At 44.5% G+C, this 22,797-nt stretch overlaps 1 protein-coding gene across 3 annotated transcripts in view; it reads left to right on the top strand.

Annotated features, from left to right (window-relative positions):
• The window catches only part of HS6ST2 (heparan sulfate 6-O-sulfotransferase 2), a 288,833-nt gene that overhangs the window by 107,678 nt on the left and 158,358 nt on the right, over window positions 1-22,797 (top strand). The window lies entirely within an intron of this gene.

The following is a 22,797-nucleotide window of genomic DNA, read 5'->3' as shown; positions in this document are numbered from 1 at the left end:
CCCTGGGAAGTGGATTTAAAATGGAGTCTCCTAGGGTGAGTTGGATTGGCTGAGGAAATGGTGTGTTTGTGTCCATGAGTCCAGTTTGAAACGTGGGTTCAGAGAGAGAACACTTGCTTGTTGAGGACTAATTGGTCATTTTGCTGCTGGTTTTGATGAAAATCGTGGCTCTTCATTTTCCATGGGAACTTTATTCAGCTATGTGCATCCTCACTGAGGTGGACTGGCTCTTTGTGGGTTAACAAACACCCGAAATCCTCTCTAGTAACAAGAGAGAGATCAACATCAAGGTTAGGAACATCATGGGCTAGAATTTAGGGCTTAGCAATGGTTGCAGGTATAAATCAAGGTATCTGGGTCAGACATCGAGAGATCTAAGCCCAACACGAAAGATAAGAGAGGGAATTAACAGTGATGGAGTGTCTCCAATAGACCAAGTACAGTGTTAGGTGATTTCATATGCAGTAACTCATTTAAGAGTCACGATAAGATAGTGAGGATATCATCCTCCTTCGTTGATGAGGAAGTTGAAACACATCCAAAGTCTCACAGCCACATTTCTTTTTTGCCACTCCCTCTTTTCCTGCCATAGATAGTCCCAAGATGCACATCCTTCTGTTTTCCTTCTCCCTCTCAACCTTCCTGTTCTTTGCTGTAATATCTTGTGCCATGACAAAACATCTCTTATCTAATGTGCCATGCCCTGAAGGGTCAGCTCCAGCCTTGACTTCCCTGTGAAGCCTTCCCTGACACTGTGGGCCACAGGGAGCCCATGAGCGTATGATCCATGGGTGTTGGAACTCTATCTGATGTCTTTTGAAGTCCTCACAGCACCTATAGAAGTTGCACGCACACAGCATTCACTTCCTAGGCTTGAATAGGGCAGTGACAAAGACGAAGTTTGGATTTGGAAGGCTGCTTTTGTAGCCACTGTTGGCACGAAGATACAATTGGTCTTTGTGAATGTACCGAGAGCTCCTCAGTGATTTCTGATCAATGAAGCTCCTTCGTTCCCCCAGCAACTCCTTAAAATCAATATCATTATTCAACACTAATCCCTCAGTTTGCTCCTTTGCCACCCTCTCCACTTGCGTGAATAAACCACTTGACCATATTTTATTTTAGTATTTCACCAGGGAGCTTTTAAGCTTCTTAATTAATAACAAAAACATTTCAAGCAGGAGAGAGATGGCCTGACCGTAGTGCGTACCTTTACCAAGTACTCTGCAGACGGGTCCCCATCTGGCATACGCATCGGGAGCTCCCATCGTCCAAGGACTCGTGAACAGTTCACACCTATAGCGCCAGATCAGAGTAGACACGAAATTCAAACACCAGCAGGTTGTTATAGGTGTTCTCTGAAAAGAACAGTGGCAAAATCATTAGTGTGTCTAATTATCATTGTGTTTGCATGCTTTATACTTTCAAAAGGCCCCGGCAGTGCTATACAATAGAAATATAATGTGTGCCATGTATATAATTTAAAATTTTCTAGCAGTCACATTAAAAAATGTAAAAAGAGGGGTGCCTGGTTGGCTCAGTCAGTAGAGCCTGCGACTTGAGCCACACATTGGGTGAAGAGTTTAATTAAAAAATATACATATATTTATATATATATATTAGTATATATTATATATGTAAAATATGTATATATATTAACTTTTAGAAATGTAAAAAATGTGAAATTAATTTTAATACTGTATTTTATTTAACCTAATATATTTAAAATGTTATTTCAACATCTAAGTACTACAAAAGGTACTTTACGTTCTTTTTTTTTTTTTCTTGTATTAAGCCTTGGAAGTCCAGTGTGCAATTTATACTTACAGCACATCTCGTTTGGACTGGCCACATTTCAAGTGCTCAGTAGCCATGAATATGTGGCTACTGGCTACCATATTGGACAACAAAAGTCCAAAGAAACTTCTAGTGGAACCTTTCTGCTGAAGACGGAGCTAAGTTTGTCCACAGGCAAATAAAAAAACCCAGTGGAATTATTGGGCCCCTTGCTCTGTGCTAGGCACCGGAGGGGGAGCCAATGGACTGTAGTCCAGCCCGTGCCATCCATCACAGTAGTCACGTGTGAAAAGCAAAGCCATTCTGGTTATAATCTATGTGGCCAACCTCAAGGCAGTTTAAAAAAATTTTTTTTCATGTTTATGTATTTATGTTGACCGAGAGGGAGCACTTGTGCAAGCAGGGGAGAGGCAGAGAAAGAGGGCGAGAAAGAATCCCAATCAGGCTCTGCACTGGCAGCACAGAGCCTGACGCGGGACTCAATCTCACGAACCGTGAGATCGTGACCTGAGCTGAAATCAAGAGTCCGACGCTTAACTGACTGAGCCACCCAGGTGCTCCCACAAGGCAGTTTTGTGATGAGTTCTCAAGCAAGTGATTTAGGTAGTAGAGGACTGTGTGTTTTGGGGGAAAAGTAATTTTTGCTCATTGAAGTGGTCAGGGATAATTCATGGAGGACAAACGGTTCAGGCAGCAGGTATAGCTCAAGCAAAGGTGTAGGGTTGGTTAAGTATCAGAAGCATTGCAAAGACAGTGAGTAGATTAGCTTGGCTATAACTGAGAGTTCACATAAAGAGAATTGTAGAAAGAGAGATGAGATTTCTTTGGGCTGTATTATGTATGAGAGAAAAAATGTATGGCAAGACGGCTAAGCTGCTTCAGTTAATAACGTGGTGAAAATAATGAAAGCAGCTAGCATTTGAGTGTTTAGAGGTCAATTCCTCTACTAAGTGCTTTATATGTATTATGTCACTGAATCTTACAAATGAGAAAGCTGAATCTCTAGAGAGATTGATGGATTTGAATCTAAATCTATCTGAGCCCAAAGCATTCACCTTAACCATTAGTAGTTACATTCCTGAGAACGTTGGGGGCAGTGATATGTGTGCTCTGTGTCATGGCAGGACCCCGCCTCGGTTGACAGAGGTACGACAGAGGTGCTGAGGTGCCACCTCAACATACGGCAGAGAAGCTCTAGGCCAAAGATTCCTTGCAGTTTGTTTCTTCTGAAGAGATTCTACCGGGCCTGGTTGGCATGATGCCGGTATTGTTGACTGATGTCATTAAACACATTAAACAGTCCAGTGTCCTATTAGTTGGTTTCCTCCTTTCTCTCTCAATGATTCAAGGTCATCCTAGAATATAGGGATCTCAGAGACCATGTAGTTCAATGCTCTGATCTGATAGAAGGAGGAAACTGAGGCCCAGAGAGGAAGGGACTTGCTCACACGGTTTTGGAAGTAGCAGAGCTGGGGCCCACGCCGGAGTCCCTTCTACCCAGACAGAGAGCCACGCTAACGTTTTCCAAGGGCCTCGGCAGAAAGCAACGTATTCAGATTAGGAAATGCATTTCAGTTACTCTGAGTAACTGTTTTAGCAGTCTGTGGTTCTTTAACAATTGAAAAACTTTATCATAGGTGATAGGTATCCCTGAATTGAGAGACAGATTTCAGCAACGATTGCTATCAAATGAGTTTCTGGTAAGTGGACTCTATAGTCTTATGAATTTTGATAAAATCAGATGTCCTTCAAATGGGAAAGATGTTGGCCCTGCTGAATGGAATAAAATCGTGCTTATGAATGCAGCAGATGTTGAAAACTCACATTTAAAAGAAAAGCATTGACTTTTTCAATGAAAACCTTATGCCGAACGCGACTCCAGTTGGAGAACAAACCACAGAGTTAAAAAAAAAAAATGAGAGTTAAAAAAAATTTCAAATGACCATGGAGTGGAAGCCAGGCTTTCTGGCAGGCGTACCAGCTGCCTTCCTTACCTGACAAAGCGTTCACGGCGTGGGGTAGCTAGGTCCTCGAAGCCTGGCCCCAAAGGTCCCACCACCTTTAATTTCTTTACCCTTTTTTCTTCTGACCTCTGCCACCATTTAACTTTATGGACTTCTTCGCCCCGTAATATGCTGTCTGCATTTCTACTTTCTCTGGAAGAAATAACAGCCCACACAGCTGAGGCCCAAAATAGCTGGTTGCTATTACTGCTGCTTAATAGTTGCTGCTTATCCTCAGGTCTGCGCAGACCTGGTGTCGGTCGTGCGCTTAGGCAGCACGAGGAGGGGACCAGAAGAGGCAGAGGAAGTTGCTGCCACAGTGAAGCATAGTCCTTTTAGAGAGCAGAAGGAAAACACAAAGCAATTAACAGGCAAAAGCAATACAAGAGTGTGTTGAATGTTGTGGTGCAGATCTTAGGTGGAACCGGGCTCGATTGCTTATGTGTGACATCAGTAGATTGGTCCGTGTTAACCATTTCTATTTTAGTTTCTCCCGGAGGGACAAGATGGCAGAGTTCAGGCACTGCCCGCCCCCCCCCCCCCGCCCCCACCATTTACCCGGTGTGAGTTCTCTTTAAGCGCGAGGAACACTTCTTCTTAGAGGAAGGTTTCTAAAGTGGGTTTCAGTTCCATGAGTTTTGTGCATAAAAAGGACTCTAGTCAGATCATTTATCGCGTGCACTGCGCTTGGAAATTTAAGAGAAACGTTATTACGTTAAAGGCTTTTAGAAGTCTTGCAGCTTTGAAACTTTGACTCTAACCTAGTGGTAACCAAACGGATTAGCCTACAGAACCTTTATTTCATAACCCATATATACTGGGAAATGCTACCGTCCAGTGACTGTTGGCTCCCTTGCGATGGCCGACTGCCTGATTTGGTTACAGCGCTGTCAGCCCTTGGACCTTTCAGAGAAGTCCGGAGCAGGAAGGAAGACAGAGAAACTGGCCCAAGCTATTTTAACAACAGGCCTCTGACTGAAACAGCCTCCCTGTGTGTGGTTGATAAACATTTTCCCTCTCTTGAGGGAAAATCATGCACAGAAACAAGCACATATAAATAATTTACCAAGCCGTAATATGCTATAAATAACAAGCCTACTAAATAATGAATTAACCCAACTGCTGATTCATAAGTAAATGTCTCTTGTAAAGCAGCAGTTTTATGGATTTTACAGCTTAGTTAATATCCACTCATATTTCATTAGGACGGTTCAGGAGAAGTATTGGGGTAATAATCTGGATATATTTGCAAGTGATATAGCACATATCGGGAGCCCAGGCAGAGCTTGGGGAACTGCCAGGATGCCTTCCTTTTAGCCCGAGCGTGAAGTGCTTGTACATGGTCCTCTCTAAGACCACGGGCGGGGATGGAGGTGGAGGTAACTCTGGACCAGTGGGGAGCAGGGAGACAGAAGTCACTCTGGCCTACTGGACACAGCCCACTTTTCTGAGATACCATGTCGTAAACGTACAGACTCTGGAGCTGAACTCTTGGTATTTTGGTCTTTGTCACTTATTAACTTTGTGACCCTGGGCAAGTCCCTCAAACTCTTTCTGGCTCAGTTAGTTCCCTTGTCTGTAAAATACCCAGTAATAGTACCCATCTCCTTGGGCTCTTATGAAGATTAAATGAGTTGTATCATCAAGTGCTAGAAGATTGCTTGGCACATAGCATGTGCTTTTTAACTGTTAGCTGTGATATTCGTTGGAACATGACTGTTTTAGATTTCCCATTTAGGCTTTCTCCAGCCGCAGTGTTGGACTCAGAACTGAGCTCCTGAGGGGTTGGAGGGTCTGGGTGGGGAGCCACTCACATGCCTCCTCTTACTTACAAAGAATGAGAATGGGAAGCAGGAACTATGATTTCATTAGAGTCAGAAAAACTACTTTTGACTTTCACTTATTTTTTTTTATCATTCTATTTTATTGTCACCATAATAAGTATACTCCTTGATCTCCACCCCCGAATTTCCACATCCCTCCCCAACCTCCCCTCTGGTAACCATCAGTTTATCCTCTATAGTTAAGAGCCTGTTTCTTGGTTTGTCTCTCTTTCTTTTTCCTTTGCTCATTTGTTTTATTTCTTAAATTCCACACATGAGTGAGATCATACGGTATTTGTCTTTCTCTAATTGACTTATTGCACTCAGTGTTATATTCTCTAGCTGTATCTATAGTGTTGCAAATGGCAAGATTTCATTCTTTTTTTATGGCTGAGGGGTGCCTTGGGTGGCTCAGTCGGTTAAGTGTGCGACTTTGGCTCAGGTCACGATCTCACATTTTGTGAGTTCGAGCCCCACATTGGGCTCTCCGCTGTCAGTGCAGAGCCCGCTTCAGATTCTCTGTCTCCCTCTCTCTGCCCCTCCACAACCTGTGCTTGTGTGCCTGCTCTCGCTCTCTCTCTCTCTCTCTCTCTCTCTCAAAAATAAGTTAGGGGCGCCTGGGTGGCTCAGTCGGTTAAGCGTCCGACTTCAGCTCAGGTCACGATCTCGGGATCCGGGAGTTTGAGCCCCGCATCGGGCCCTGGGCTGATGGCTCAGAGCCTGGAGCCTGCTTCTGATTCTGTGTCTCCCTCTCTCTCTGCCCCTCCCCCATTCCTGCTCTGTCTCTCTCTGTCCCAAAAATAAATAAACGTTAAAAAAAATTAAAAAAAAATAAGTTAAAAATTATGGCTGAATCATATTCCATTGTATATATACCATCTCTTCTTTTTTTTTTAATATAATTTATTGTCAAGTTAGCTAGTGTAGTTTATACAGTGTGCTCTTGACTTCAGAGTAGATTCCCATGATTCATCACTTACATACAACACCCGGTGCTCATCCCAACAAGTTCCCTCCTCGATGCCCATCACCCATTTTCCCTTCTTCCCCACTCCCCCATCAACCCTCAGTATATTCTCTGTGTTTAAGAGTCCTTATGGCTTGCCTCCCTCTCTGTTTGAAACTATTCTTCTCCTTCCCTTCCCCCATGGTCTTCTGTTAAGTTTCTCAAGTTCCACATATGAGTGAAAACGTAGGATATCTGCCTTTCTCTGACTGACTTATTTCACTTAGCGTAATAACCTCCAGTTTTATCCACATTGCTTCAAGTGGCAGGATTTCATTCTTTCTCATTGCCAAGTAGTATACCATTGTATATAAAAACCACATCTTCTTTATCCATTCATCAGTCAATAGACATTTGGGCTCTTTCCGTAATTTGGCTATTGTAGAAAGTGCTGCCATAAACATCGGGGTACGTGTGCCCCTATGCATCAGCACTCCTCTATCCTTTGGATAAATTCCTAGTAGCGTTATTGCTGGGTCATAGGGTAGTTCTATTTTTAACTTTTTGAGGACCCTCCACACTGTTTTCCAGAGTGGCTGCACCAGTTTGCATTCCCACCAACAGTGCAAGAGGGTTCCCCTTTCTCTACATCCTCACCAATGCGTGTTGTTTCTTGCAGTGTTGGTTTTAGCCCTTCTCGTAGGTGTGAGGTGGTATCTCATTGTAGTTTTGATTTGAATTTCCCTGATGATGAGTGTCCTGTCACTCATTAAAAGTAAGAAATGGTCCTTTATTTAAAAGGAACTTTATATATCTTTATCAGTGAGGTTTTTGGGGAGGGAGGTGACAAGAATGTTCAGCCAAGTCACTTTGACAAGGAGAAGATCTGAATTTCATAATCAAACCTTAATTTGTTAAGGGAGATTCACGCCAAAAAAAAGCTGCTCCTGTTCCCTACTTGCAGAGACACTGAGTGCTCTGGGATGGGGAGTGTAGACACAGGGCACCTCACTGCTCCAGTTCCCCAGAGGGGTGGAGTGAGAATAAGTGTCCTGCCCTTTAGGCCATCACACCAACACTGTAAACCCTATGGCCAGCCTGATGACCACTCAGTTCTCACTGAATGGAAGAACGGCTCAGGCCCTTGCTCCAACTTGTGGTGGATTACAGACCAGTTACATGCCCCATTACCCCAAATATTCCTCACGGATCGGAGCGTGCACTCATCCTTATGCAGCACCATGGGTGTGGCCCATTGCCCTGATTTGCACTGATTCGTGACAGCAGTCATCTGAAGCCCCCTTAGCCCTGGCCTCCCTGGATAGCTCTGCATGCTAGCCTTGTGCTCTGGTCTTCAGCCTGCTCTCTGTCCCCCTTTCCCACGTTGCACGGACTTCCCCAAATGCCTGCAAGTAAGGCCACCTTTCCATTCTTTCTTTATCCTTTTTTTTAAAGTTTATTTATTTGTTTGTTTGTTTATTTGTTTATTTATTTATTTGGCCAAACCCCCTCCTCACCCCTACCCCCGCAAAGTGGAAAGAAGTAAGGTGGGGTGACATTCACTTTGACAAAGCTTTTTTTTTCCTTTTCTCTACTTCTTAAAAAAAAAAGCCTAAAGAAATAAAAGTTTCTAAGCTACTGGGTGGGCTCTGTCAGTGCGTTTTGTTGCCATCCTAGCATCAAGGACTTGTGTCATCACATATTCAGCAGCTCAAACCAAAGAAGCGAGGAAGCGGCGGGCGGGGGGCGGGGGTTGTTGGAGAGGGCTCCTTTGTAAAGTTTCCTTGTCAGGTCAAGTGCTTGGCTCTGGGAATGCAGGTGACCTGGAGCATGTCAACTGTAGTTCTGTCTCCAGGTGGGGAAATAAGAAGGAAGATTTCTTCCCAAGTCTCAAACTGGTCCCAAAGAGGATGCGTTGGGGGCCTTGTCTTTCTTTCACTTTTGTTTCAGAAAGGTCAGCTCCCAAGGGGACATGGGTCAGGCTCTGAGTCCTCTGAACGTTGTGTTTTGAACACATCACATGCAGTTGATGCTACTGCTGGGACCTGGACCCCAGCTGGCCCTCGTGAGATCCCAGCTCAGTGTTCTGCCAACCCGGCACAGCCAGGCCCGCTATACTTTTCATCGGACTGCTGTATTGCTTTGTGTTCTGTGTGTTTGGTGGCAGCATTGTGTTTTCAAAGCTGGATGAATTCCAGGGCGCCCGGATGGCTCAGTCGGTTAAGCGTCCGACTTCGGCTCAGGTCATGATCTCCCGGTCCGTGAGTTCAAGCCCCGCTTTGGGCTCTGTGCTGACAGCTCAGAGCCTGGAGCCTGCTTCACATTCTGTGTCTCCCTCTCTCTCTGCCCCTCTCTCACTCTTGCTCTGTCTCCCCCTCTCAAGAATAAATAAACGTTAAGAGTTTTTTTTTTTTTTAAAGCCAGGTGAATTCCAGGTGAAGCAAGTCATTTAATAATAGTCAGTGAACCTTGAAGTTCAGTGTGTATGGAACTTGTTACTGTATACAGATGCCACACTCCCAGTTGGTACTGAAGAATGCTTCCCCGATCCTAGTCCAAAAGGCATGTGCACCGACAGGGGCGGAAAGAGAGGCAATTTCCCAACGTGTCTCTGCATCGTTGTCTAAATCGTTCCTCGTGGCCTAATCCCCCCTTTACACATTGGTTCTCAGTGTGGGGACAATGGGAGCATTACTGACTTTAGGCTTGTTTTCATCAACTGGCTTATTCTGTGTAAAGTTGGGTTTAGGAAAAAAAATCTTATAAAAATTAATGCAGCCCGGGACACTCTTTGTGGAGGATACGTTGAAAATGCATCTTAAATAAAAACCCAGGAAATGGTCCCTTCTGTCTTTCACCTGTCAGAATAAGCAATAGAATTCTATAGCCCATTCAGTAGCATATTTAATTAAGCAACCTATCTGCTGAATGTGATGGGGGCTGGCTGACAGTGCTTTTCACTGCTGATTTGGATGACAAAGGATGTGGTGAGACATTCAAGGGTCTGGTGGTATGGAAAGAAACCCCCAATTGGTCACACCTACCTATTCCTCTTGGCATGTTGCATTAGCTCTGCTAATACAGAAAATAGACTGTCTTTGATTTATTGAGAAAGTCACTGGACACCAGCATCTTCCACAGCACGCCCTGACTGAGTTTTGCACACGTTCCCATTATAGATGAATAGACATTTAGTTGTAAGTGGGAAACTTTAGCTTGTAATTTTCAAAAGAAAAGACATTCAGGTGCTCGTTTTAATCCTGATGCAGAACCATTCCTGACCATCATTCTTTGTTTTGGTGAGAATTATTGCCTATCCCTAATGGATATTATTAGTATTAGCAACAATTATGGAGCATTTACCAGGCACATGCCAAGGTATTGCATGTATTATCTCTCCCAGCGATCCCCTGGGGTAGATACTGTGGATACTCTGTTTTGCAGAGGAGGAAATTGGGGATCAGAAAACTTAGGCAACCTGCCTCTAGTCACACAACTAGTGAGTGCTAGAATCAGGCTCGGAGCCCAGAGTGCCCCTACTCTACAGCCCGCGTTCTTAACCACTACTCTGCTTCGTCTCCTGAGAAAGCCAAAAGGGGTTGTAATCCCAATACAATTCTTAATACTGGGGGTGGGAGGCACAAGAGTATTGCGATTACTAACTTTTAGGGAGTTTCTCCCATGAAATCAGATGTTCTTCACCTCAATCTCTGGGACCTTGGGGAATCCATGAGGCCCTTACAATTAGATGCATATGTATATGTGTGTATGTATTTGGGGGTAGTGGATCAGTTTTCATTAGCTTCTTAAAGAAGTTCATGCCATACAGATGGTTAATGACTTCCATATATACCTAAGGTACATGCAGCACTTGCTGTGTGCCAGGCAGACGGTGCTTTATGGACACAAATATAAGCAAACTCATTTCCTTCTCACCACAGCCATAGGAGGTAGGTATGGTTATCGTGCCCATTTCACAGAGAGAGAAACTAAGACTAAGGTAACTTGCTCAGGGTTATGAAGCTAGTAAGTGACAGCACGGATCCGATTTGAAGTCAAGCACTGTGGCTCCTGAATCTTTGCTCTTAACCTCTTTTGACTGCACGTTCCTTTTTATTCATTTGCATGCCTGCCGGCACCATGCCTGGCACGTAGGGGACCTTATTGGTGTTTGTTGAATTGAGCTGATTTGCGTACTGCCGACTCCATGTAGATTTTGGCTTAGGAATCATGCTCAAAGGTCTGAGGCCTGTGGCAGGAACTCCACAAATCTTGAGTGGATGAATGCAGAGAACCTACGTGGACAAAAGATCACGTCAGTTTTTCAAGATGGGTGGCTTGGCAAAGCCTATGCCCTTTGCTTGTAATCAGGGCTCCATGGACGGCTGTTACCCTGGTCCCAAGCCCATTCTTCCTCCAGGAGGCTGACTAGATTGTTCAAAAGTGGTTGTAAGCTACCTCCCAAGTTTGGGCTAGGTGACTTTGCAGGTTCCATGAATCTATGTGGTATTCCGTGTCCTGCTTGCTATGCACGATCTCTCCTCTTATTTGCAAGCGAGTAAACAGAAGCCACCCCAATCCTGCTGGCGTTGAGTCAAATCTAGGTCTCTATCTGGTATGTCGGCTCCATTGAGGGGAGGATGGACGATGACACAAATCCTGTTCAACTGCCCTAATACAAGTTTGACTGTAGCTGAGTTTCTAGAATAAAGCACTCTTCAATATCAGAACAACTGGCTGTGATTGTGGAGAGTGCGCAGTGAGCTGGTGGGCTGGTGAGTAACAAAGTGGAACAGCTCGAGTTTTTAATCACCTTGATTACATGTTCCAAGTTTTAACGTGGTGGCCTCCACTGTTCCCCTAATTTGGCCTGCTGTGATCTTCTTTTACTTTTCATTTTATTCTCTGATCACTACCGACTAAAGCCCCGAGTCCATGCTGCTTCTGTTGCCTGCCCCCCAGCCTGATGTACTTCTTTGTACTGAGGTACAGAACCCAGCTGGTGGCTGGACTTCCTAGGGCCTGGAAGCTTCATTACTCTTTGTTAGCAACAAACTCCAAAGTTACTAGCTTTGGAGTTGGGTTTTCTCAACTACGGAGGCTTAACATTTGGTTTCCAAGTTGAAGTAGTTTTCCTCTGAAATTAATCAGATACATGAGCTAATTATAAGCCAGCAAATATTTTAAGAAAACTGCTGTCCAGTAGAGATTCTTACACAAACTGCAGACTATTTTCCCAGTAACTAATAGGCTTCATTTATGTCCTCTGAGGTGGAAAACAGTGTTGACAAGGACTCCCTACTCAATTGGTTCAAATAACAGCGAACACTACTATCAGAAATATAGTTAAACCTCTGTAATTGAGCTGCTGTTAATCCAAAAGGTAATAGTTGTGTGAAGAACAAATTTGATACGTCTATGACAAGAAGAAAGGAAGCTGGCAAGGTGCTTATTTAAACTGCCAAGTAGAACACACTTGTAGAAGGTGCCAGTTCTCACGCAAAGAACTGGTAAGTGCATACGTGTCATTCCATCAATAGTCTTAGAATCTGGAGGTTGAAAGCCATATAGGATGACTCTTAGTACTCAAAAAACATTTGTTGAGCGAGCGACACTATATGCTGGACTCTAGCAATACGGTTCTAGTTCTTTTTTTGTTGGTAGCAGCTTTATCGACATGTAATCAAAATAACACAATTCACCCACTTAAGATGTACAATTCAGTGGTCTTTGGTGTATTTGCAGAGTTTGGCAGCCATCTTATGGGAAGTTTTAGAACATTTTCATGGCCCCAGAAAGAACCCTTGTATCCTTTATCCATCACTCTCCAACGTCCTCATCTCCCTCAGTGCTAGGCAACCACTGGGGGGGATTCAAATTCAACTGAAACACAGGACCTGCCTTTGAGGGGTCAAGAGACATCAAACAGATAAAGCATACCTATCCGACTGTCATGGAATGTTGATGCTGAGAGGGACCAAGCAGATCACTGGATATAATCTCATTTGACACATGGGGAGACTGAGGCTCAGAGATAAGTGATTTACCCCAAGACCTAGAGTTAAGATCTATATATTCTGCCATCTTAGCATGTGGCAACGTTAATCCCAATATAAAATTTTGGAGCATTAGTTTAGGAGCATGGATTCTAGAGCCAGACTACCTGGCTTTGGCTCTCGGCTCTATTTTTTTATAAGTTGTGTAACCTCAGGCAAGTTATTTAATCTCTCTGAGCCTCGGCTTCCTCTTTCATTGAATTGAAATAATAATTGTACCTACCTTCTGGGTCTGTTGTGCAGATGAGATGAGTTAATGCATGTAAAATACTTAGAATGGTGTTTACAAGAGAATAGGCACCATACAAGTGGCTGTTATTATTATTTTATTACTTAGTTCCTGAATATGAAAACACGTATTTCATTAGACTCTAAAATATGATTTACATATTTGTTCTTCAGGTTTTAAATCCTGACTGTCCTCATACACAGTATCTATTCGTTTTGTTCCAACGTTAAAATAACAGTTTGTTCTAAGTGTTTTTGAGTGTTGGCTGCTAGGTATCAAAATATGTTTAAGAAAGTCTGTGCACTTAAGAAGTTCACAGTCAAGTGAATAGATAACGACAGGTGAACAGGTAAGTAGCTATAAGTCCAGGCAAGCAACAGGAACCGCCCCAAATGAAGTATACAGAAGAGCAGAGGGTATTGAAGAGACTTCATGAAGGCAGCGGCGTTTGATTTGGGTTTTGAAATCAGGCTGAAAGGGATGACAGAATATGTATAAGGTAACTCATTTGATTCTCACAATCATCTTGAGGAAGCAGGTGCAAAGAAGTGGAGTAAACTGGTCAATATCACACCTAGCAAGCGGCAGAGTCTAGGTTCAAACTGAGGTTGCTCTCTGACACTGATGCCCAGGCTCTTTCCACATCAACCCTCAGACTTGCATATCAGTTGGACGTTAGGGAAGATGGGAGCGTTGAGGGTTTTTGAACATGGAGGAAACGTGTTTTCATTGTAGCTTATTTACTCAGCTTATTCATTTATGTATTTGCTTTCTCTGGCGGTAATGTAGAGGACTACTTAAAAGGAGGAGAGATCAGAGGCCAAACATAATCAATTGTGAAGCTTTTGCAATAGGTAAAAGCAAGGAGAACATGGACTAGGGACATTGTAATGGAGAGGAGGAGGCGGATGTGAGAGGCTGGCTCACCAGGACATATGACCAGTCTGATGTGGTCAGGCCAAGGGTGAAGGAGAGTCGACAATGACACCACTGTTTTCCATCCTGTATGGTATGGTGGATTCCACTGCTGCTCTTCAATAAGATAGGAAGCCTGGGAAGAGGCATGGACTTAGAGAAGGAAGGAAAGTAAGTTCAGTTTTGTTGCAGTTCAGCTTTCTCAGAGTCTTTCCAGTGTAAATGTCCGGTAAGCAGGTAGATAGATGGGTCTGAAGCATGAGGCAGAGCGAGGACAGAACCCTGGGAAATAGCTACATGTGTATTCTGGGCAGAAGGAATGCAGCAAACAACCAAAGCCAAGAGGAGGCTGTTGAAGACGACCGAGAGTGAGCGAGAGAGATCACCAGAATCATGGCAGAAGTGAATTTCAATATGGAAGAAGTGGTTGGCATTATCAAGTGCTACAGAATGGCCAAGTCAGATAGACTGAGAAATGTGCCTTCCATTTAGCAATTGAAGAGGTTATTGAGGACTAGGAAGCAGGTCAAGTAGACTATTTGGGGTGGAAATATGTGGCGGTGGTTTGAAAACTGAATGTGAGGTGGTTATCTGGAGTCATTATGTGTAGAGTGATGGCAGCATCTTGAGGAAAAAACAGATCCTAGGAAATTATCTTTAAGATGGGGAAGGTTGAGCACATATTTTGAGAGAAATGAGTCAGTAAAGAGGCAGCTAATAAATGGGGAGAAACTGGAGGATAAGTGATAAAGATCTTGGAGGAAGCGAGAGAGAACGGAAGCCAGTCCACAGATAGAAGGTTAGCTGTGGACTTGAGCCCCTCCTCCGAGATGGGATTAAGAGGAAAGAATGCACAGAGCACAGATCAAGTAGAGCTTCTTTTCAGCAGAGTGTGAGGCATTCATGCTTAGTGACCTGTTTAATTTAGAATTATCTTCTAGTCTAATAAACCTTGCTCCACTTGTACCATATGTTGTTTCCTATGGAAACAACAACAACAATAACAAACAACTCGATTAGAAATGGGCAAAGGGCTTGAATAGATTCTTCTCCCAGAAAAGATATACTGACCACCAATAAGCACATGAAAAGATGCTCAACATCATTATTAGGGAAATGCAAATCAAAACCACTTTTCACACCCATTAGGATAGTAACCCCCCCAAAACAAATCAAGCCCCCCAAAACTTGAAAATAACAAGTGTTGGTGAGGATGTGGAGAAATTGGAACCCTTGTGCACTGCTGGTGGGAAAGTTGGCTAGACGGTCCTGCTGATCTGGGCCAGGTTTGGCTGACCATAGCTGGACTCAGTTGCAGTCAGCTAGTGAGTCAGCTAAGGGTTGGCTTTTCTAGTATGATCTCAGCTGGGATGACTTGTGGTCTCTCATTCTTGAGAACATAAGCCCAAGCTTGTTTTTATGATCGTGACTAGTCTAAGCAAGTAAGTCAGTCGTGTAAGAGCAACTCTCTGCTTGCTTCCCATTTGTTAATATCCCATTGTCCAAAGCAAGTCCCGTGGCCTAGTCACATTCAGAGTGGGAGGGGTCTCCAAAGTTACTGGGCAAAGGGCAAGGCTATAGAGAGGCCATTAATTGTGGACACTAATGCAGTTAATCTATTACGGAATGCTTAAGTAAAGCCTGGGCACTTGCATATTTCACAAGCATCCCAGAATGATTCTTGCGTAGGTGATCCATGGACAACATTTTCACAAATCTTAGTCTGGTGTCTCTTTGTACCAGGATTGGCACGGCAGTCATAAAAGGTTCAGAAAACGGGGTTGCAAGTTGGGGAGCAAATACCCCTTTCCTTAGTTCCAACTTATGATTCGGGCTGCTTGGTCTCTTGACAGCAGAGGCTTAACTAAAGCTCTATCTGTGTTTCAGACAATCTCATATAATCATTTACTTTTTGCAAAGAACAGTGCAGCTGGATTAAAGCTGATAAGGTATTATTTTTCAATGGAGGTCAGGAAGACATTGTTGGTTTGTTTTGTGTTGCTCGTTATAATATGTATTTCTGTCCCAGAGAAGCTCATATAATGGAAATGAAGCGTCGAGGTGGTTTATGGGGCATGTGATAGGATCATAAAGTTGAGACTGTTGCTTGGACGAGACCTTTCTTAGAATAGTAATCCAAGCAAGGAGAACATGAACAGGAAAGAAAGGAAACCGTAAGAAGAAACTCCATTTATTTAGCCAGTTGTGTGAAGTTTTTGTTCTTCAGACCCTTAGTCAAAATGTGGAATTAGAGATATACTTTAAGATGGCTGTACCCATGCAGGTCATGTGCAAACTCGGGAAGGTGGGAACCACGGTATCTTTGGATCCCTTCCTCCAACCACAGCGCCTGCCACATAGTCAGGGCTGAAAACATACTTGTTGAAGGAATGTCTGCAGATTTCTTGGATCCACCCTCGGATGTTTTGATTGAGTAGGGTGAAGAGTGTTCCTTACAGTGTGGTCCTTGAGACATCTGAATCAGAATCACCTATAGGGTTTGTTTAAAATCGGATGCCTGGGTCCCACCTTCCACTTCCTGCCTTTGATACGTGAGAAACCGTACTTTGCACTTTTGTGAAATCCTCGAGTAGCCGTAACTGCCACTACCTGCAGCGACGGTAGAGGGTAGACTGTGGTCCAGCACGCTGATCTGAGGACGGCCACCGGGCCAGCTCTGTTCATATGGAATTGGGGCCAGTCATTTAGCATCTCTTAGCTATTTAGCTTCAGCTTCCTCATGTTTGTATTTTATGGGTTTTTTCCCTGGGCGGCCAGATTTAAATGAACACTCTATCGTCAGTTTCCTTATTCTAGGGGATAGGAGTTGGCTTTTAACCCCCAAAGCAACCATGGGGTCCTGGAGGTCTGAGCTGTAAAGTATCATCTGCTTCCAGAAGGCTTTCTGGCCTTGGTGTCTTTGACAGTGTAGGCTTTCCTAGCGCAGGAATTTAGGAGAAAGTGGAGCAGTGCACCCTGGGGAGTAGAGTGGCTGAGTAATGCCTTCTCAGGCACACGGGCCCATTACAGGCACCACTTATATCACAGGCACATTTAAAAATATCAAAACAAATTGGGCACTTTTTTCCCTCTCTGGAAGAAAGGCATGTTTATTTAAGTGTGGAGAGTGACATTTGGAAATGTGAAAAGAAGTTTTCAGGGAGGAGTTGGGGGTTTGTGTGGAACATCTCCTTTTTTGTATATTTCTCTTACTTTCGTTCATCCTGTGTCTTATTCAGGTAGGGATTTCAATTCACCTGCCTGATCTCCCGAGACAAGGATTTAGGGAAAACCGTTCTCTGCCACAAGGGTAAGATTTCCAGAAGGGCTGCAGGGATTCTTCTGTACTAAAAGTGAACGCACCAAGCCAGCCAAGCTTGAAGTGTCTTGTAGGCTAGGGAGTCTCAAGTGTGGTTGCATAAGAGGACTCAGGAACCTTCCCTCTGGGAGCAAATGGCCAGACACTGAGGCTGACTTTCTTCCAGCCTTCTCGAGGGAGCGTAAGCAAAGGCGCTCTCTGCCACGACATTACCTTCCCATGAGCCTTTTAGCACCACTGCTGTTTTGCTCTGATGCCCAGAACGCTCTGTCTTGAGTCACTTTCATAGCGTCCTTTTGCGCTGCCTGGATTTCAGCCCAAATCATGCTTCTATTCCCAGTGTGCTTGCTCCTCACAGCAAAGAATCTATCAGCCGTTTCTTGAATCATTTCGTGTCTTTTAAGGTGTTAACATTTTCAATTTTGCCACCTTCAGCAATTTTGCCTGCTCTGACATGAGCTCAGTAAAGAGCTACAGAAACGGACTAAAGAGTGAAGCGAGTCTGCGAAAGCATGAGCCCCGCCACTGTCCACTCCTGCTTCCCCATCCTGTACCTGCTGGAACTCATCTCCCCTCAACTGTGCCCATCCGGCACCTTTTCTCTTTAGACTGCCTTGATTATTGTATCTCAGTCAGCTGTGAAAAGAATCAGGCATTCTAAATGCTCATGGAACACTCGTGGAAAATCAGATTTCAACTCCTTAGGCTTTAATTGAATCATGGCTGCCTCAGGCCCACGAGTTCATGTACTTGACAGCGTTTTCGTTTGCAGCCATTGTATTTGCCTCTTCCCGGGACGGGAGGTCATACTCTTGGGGAAGTTACTTGGTGTGGAGCCGGCAGTCCCCAGGGTGGAAGGAGCCTTTGAGATCTACAGGGATGATATTCATATTAATATTGCTCTGCTGATGTAGATACAATATCCTGTTTGAAGGCAAAATATTGTATAATGAACAAGCCCTAGTCCATTCAGTCTGTTCAACCAAGGTGGCCTTTAATGGGTGTCTGTGTATTGGGACTAGATTTGAATATCTGGAAGATATTGAATTTCATATGCTTTACGAAATGTGCAATTATAGAGACACATAAACATCATACCCAGTTTTGAATTATGGGGGTGGGAGTAGAAATGTTTCCAGTTCAGGGGCTAGAAACACTGAGGTTCTGGTACTTGGGTCTCTCCTGTGCCTGGCCTGTGGCCTTAATGAAATGCTTTTTCAGTAGGGATGAGGTATACGTGGGACTGGGGAAGGGGTGGGCAAGATCTGGAAGCCTGGTTTCTCAGGTGAAAGATGTGTGTTTAGCTGAGCTATGCAGACATACCGATATAGGAGTCTTTGTCCGGGAGGGATCCCGGGCTGTAAAGCTGCCCGTGTGTGGGGGTACGTGTGTGGGGGTGGGTTGGGTGAGAGAATGGCCTGCCACAAGGAGAAGGAGGAAGGCAGGGTGACAATGAGAGGAAATATTGGACTAGATCTTTCCGAGAGGATCTCAGAACCTCCTACTCCTCTCCACCTCTTCCTTCCTGCACTTTGGGCTTTGATACTTACAGGACTGGTGTTAAGGGAGATGTACTTTCTAACATTCGATTTTCTCCTGATGTACCCCATGCTTCTGTGTGTAGCCAACAACAGGCCATGCTGAAAGGCGGTCACATGTGTATAGAACTGGCACTCCAAGTTCATCAGATATATAATCCATTAAGCAGTCTTAATTTACAGCCTGAGGTTTTATAGGACTGGGCCTGGCTCCTTTTGCCCTTTAGCCCTCCTTCCTTTTTTGTTGCCCTGGGAGGCACACTGAGCATCTGTGGACAGTCACAATCGGTAGCTATATATACACCAGAACTTCCTCTTTATACACTGTGCTGGTGGACTTCCATTTTGATGAGGCTTGGATACGGGATGGAAATGTGGCTTCTCAACAGGCTACTTTACAGAGGAATCCATTTCTGGTATAGCCACTGTGGAAAACAGTATGGAGCTTCCTCCAAAAATTAGGAATAGAAATACCATATGACCCAGTAATTCCATGACTGGGTGTTTACCCAGAGAAAACAAAAACACGAATTTGAAAAGATATATGCACACCTATGTTTATGGCAGCATTAGTTATAATAGCAGTAGTCAAATATGGAATCAACCTAAATGTCCATTAATAGACAAATGGATAAGGGACACACACACACACACACACACACACACACACACACACTGGAATATCGCTCAACCTTAAAGAAGCATGAAATCTTGCAATTTGAGACAACATGGATGGACCTACAGGGTATAATGCTAAGTGAGATAAGTCAGACAGAGAAAGACAAGTACTATATGATTTCACTCATATATGTAACCTCAAAAACAAAACAAATGAATAAATAGACAAACCAAAAACAGAATCAGACCTATAAATACGGAGAACAAAGTGATGGTTGCCAGAGGAGGGGGGATGGGCAAAATGGCTGAAGGGGAGTGGGAGATCCAGGCTTCCAGTTACGGAATGAATAGGTCACAGGGACGAAAGGTACAGCATTGGGAATATAGTCAGTGGTATTGTAATAGCATTGTATGGGGACAGATGACAGCTACATCTGTGGGGAGCACAACATCATGTATAGAGATGTTGAATCAGTATGTTGTACGCCTGAGACTAATGTAACATTGTATGCAAACTATATTCAAATACAAAGCTTTTTAAAAAATAAGGAGGAATCAATTTGAATGCCCAAACTACCACCCCAGTAGAATAACAAAGCTGATGACTCTCTCGTGAATGGTTTAAGCAGGAGACCAGCAGCAGGCACAGCTAGAGATGTCAACACCATGTAGGATAATGGCTCGTGGGCCTTTTCGCCCAGGATGAGGCCAAAAAGAGCTCTTGGACCTCCAGCCCCTGGTGCGTGTGTTTCCTTTGGACCAGGTGGGTGGTGGTCAGTTTTCAGGGATCTGTGTGCCTGCTCAGTGCAGGGTTCTAAGAAGTGGGCGGTGGGAGTGGACATGGTCGACATGGGGGCAATCATGATTCTGTCCCTGCGCTGGAATGTTGGTAATGCCCGCAGAACCGCTCAGCCTCCCAAGTTCAGGGAAGAAGCCCGAGTAAGAAAACCATATATCAAGAGTCCCTTGGCCATGTTGATTCACTGAAGTCACACTTTTATAACAGGCATAGGCTCAAAGGTGTAAATAAAGCCAATTATTTTAGTTTGCCATTGATTTTCATATATAAATTATCAATATAGTTTTGACTTAATAATAAAGATAACGGCCAGGAGTTTTATGCTCTGCCATGGCGGCTGTATAGTTGGCCAGCAAGAACCCTCTGCTCTTAGGTTGTCTCTTGGTACAGGGAAGCATGTATTAAAAGTCATGCCTCCCGATTAAGAAAAGCTACCGTTTTCTGAGTACTTACTATGTGCCATGCACTGTCAAAGTGTTTACAAACATTATCTCATTTAATACCACTGGTAGTTTTATGGCGGATTCCTATTTTTTTTTAATTTTTTTTTTAACGTTTATTTATTTTTGAGACAGAGAGAGACAGAGCATGAACAGGGGAGGGGCAGAGAGAGAGGGAGACACAGAATCTGAAACAGGCTCCAGGCTCTGAGCTGTCAGCACAGAGCCTGAAGCGGGGCTCGAACTCGCGGACCGTGAGATCGTGACCTGAGCCGAAGTCGGACACTTAACCGACCCAGCCACCCAGGCGCCCCAGCGGATTCCTATTTTTATACACATGTTCCAGACGGGGAGAGTGGGGCTCAGGGATTCACTTATCCAAGGCACCAGCTGGTAAGTCTAAGGGATTCTTGAAATTCTAAGGCAAAACTGCCTGACTTCTTATTCCATTTGCTTGCACCGTGTTTGTGAGCTTCTGTGGGATGTTTTTCTTGGAGGGGTCATCCTTTAGGCGGTATCCTGCAGACTTGGCAGAGGTGGAGACCCGGAGCTGGAACAGGAAACCAGGACAGCAGGTAAAAGGGAACAATTTGCTGGGAGACCCGGAAAACCTCAGAGGAAGTTCTAGCTTGTCGGGACCAGTGAAGGGAAGACTGAGGAGAGAAACTGACGGCATAGCTAACCAAGCAGAGAGAGCCTTGGGCCTCCTAGGAACAGGACAGAACGACCATAACTGGGCAAGGCTGGCCATGGGCCTGCCCTGGCTTCCTCTAAATCCGTCCTTTTCACCCAGCTTCCTTCTCACGGCTGGAGTCAAGCAGCTGGTGCACAAGGCCGCAAGACCATATTCCTGGGGAAGGACTCAGTGAGGGGAGGGTTAGGTTTCTTAGTGCGGTCGTATCCTCTAGGGAGATCTCAAACATGGCATGTTGACTAGAGGGACAGGAGAGGGTGTGAGCCCCCTTCTCACCTCCGATTGATCTCCCCTCCCTGGCCGGGCCCTCTCCGGTCCTACTTCGGGTCATTGTCATTGCACAGTGGATCCGACGCCCCTCTTCCTTAGGTCTCGGAGACTGGAAACGTTACAGTGGCTCAGTTTAGTGTTTTGTGCACAGAACACCGGGCGCAGAGGTGAAGGTGCGTTCCTGCTGCCCCTCGGTTCCCTTGGCCTGGGAGCATCGGAGTGAATTTTCACTTCTTATGACTGTCCTTGGAGATATTAGTTAAGCAATGAGTCTTCTTAGAGAGGGAACAGCTGGCCCGCGCTGCTTTTTGGATCTCAAAGTTTATTTTGGAATGAAGGTTTGTTTTCCCAGGGAAGTGTTACTACTTTCCAGCCTCCTCCTCATCTGTGCGGCTAATGAGAAGGCAGGCAGCCTTGTTGCAGGAGCACAGGCTGGGAGGACAGAGACAAGATGCGTCTGGTCTTCCCTTCAGATCAAAGACAACTCCAGAGGCAGCGTGACACAAACTTCTTGAGCTATGTCGCCATCATTGCGCTGCCTGGTCTTTAGGCAAAAGCGGTAAGCGGAGGACATAAATGACTGTCATTGTTTTTACATGTCTGGGGTTTTGGTCTTCCCCTCATTTGGTTAGTGTTCCGCTAGCCATACAGCATCACGATCATTTTTTGGGACCATGTGTGGCTTTATTCATAGACATCTCCAGCCTTCCACACACGCCCCCGTTAAAGAGTAGAGTTCTCTAATTGCGTGTTAGGCGGTATTTTGTATTACAGACAATGTTTAATTGTATTCATTGAAAACAGGTCGCAATTAAAATCTATAAACCGTTTAAGCCTCTATAAAAGCTCCACCATCTACCTTACAGTTTAGCATTAATATTTACCCTAGAGAGGAAAAACATCTCATCCTGTTATTTCTCTGATGTACCATTTTTGTTATCAATAAAAACAAAAGACACATGTTTAATTGGATCCCTTAGGTATCAATTCAAAAAAGAGTTGGATTCCTCACTTGCCGAGGCGGTTCCATGGAGCATTCCAGAGCTATCCTTTGTTTTTATCCTTTGAGGATGCACACGTTGAATGTTTTCCTTCCAACTACAGTGCTAAAGAGCTTACCAAATGCTTTGCACTCGACCGCGGGCAGCAGAAGTTCCCCAGGAAAGTGGAGGTCTGCAGCATGCAAGGGACCTGAGAGAAGGACATCTCAAGCTCTGATCCCACGTTGAGCAAAGAGTGGAAGGGAACAGACAGCAGCCATTTGGCACCAAAATCCTCCTGATCTGGGGGTTCGCGCTGTTGGCAGTTAACCGTGTGATCCATCAGAGGACAATTCTAACAAGTCCTCTG

This window comes from Acinonyx jubatus, chromosome X (genome assembly GCF_027475565.1).
Source record: "Acinonyx jubatus isolate Ajub_Pintada_27869175 chromosome X, VMU_Ajub_asm_v1.0, whole genome shotgun sequence".
NCBI classification, from domain to species: Eukaryota; Metazoa; Chordata; class Mammalia; order Carnivora; family Felidae; genus Acinonyx; species Acinonyx jubatus.
The sequence above is the reverse complement of the archived record's forward strand: the minus strand, read 5'-3'. Positions and strand labels throughout refer to the sequence as shown.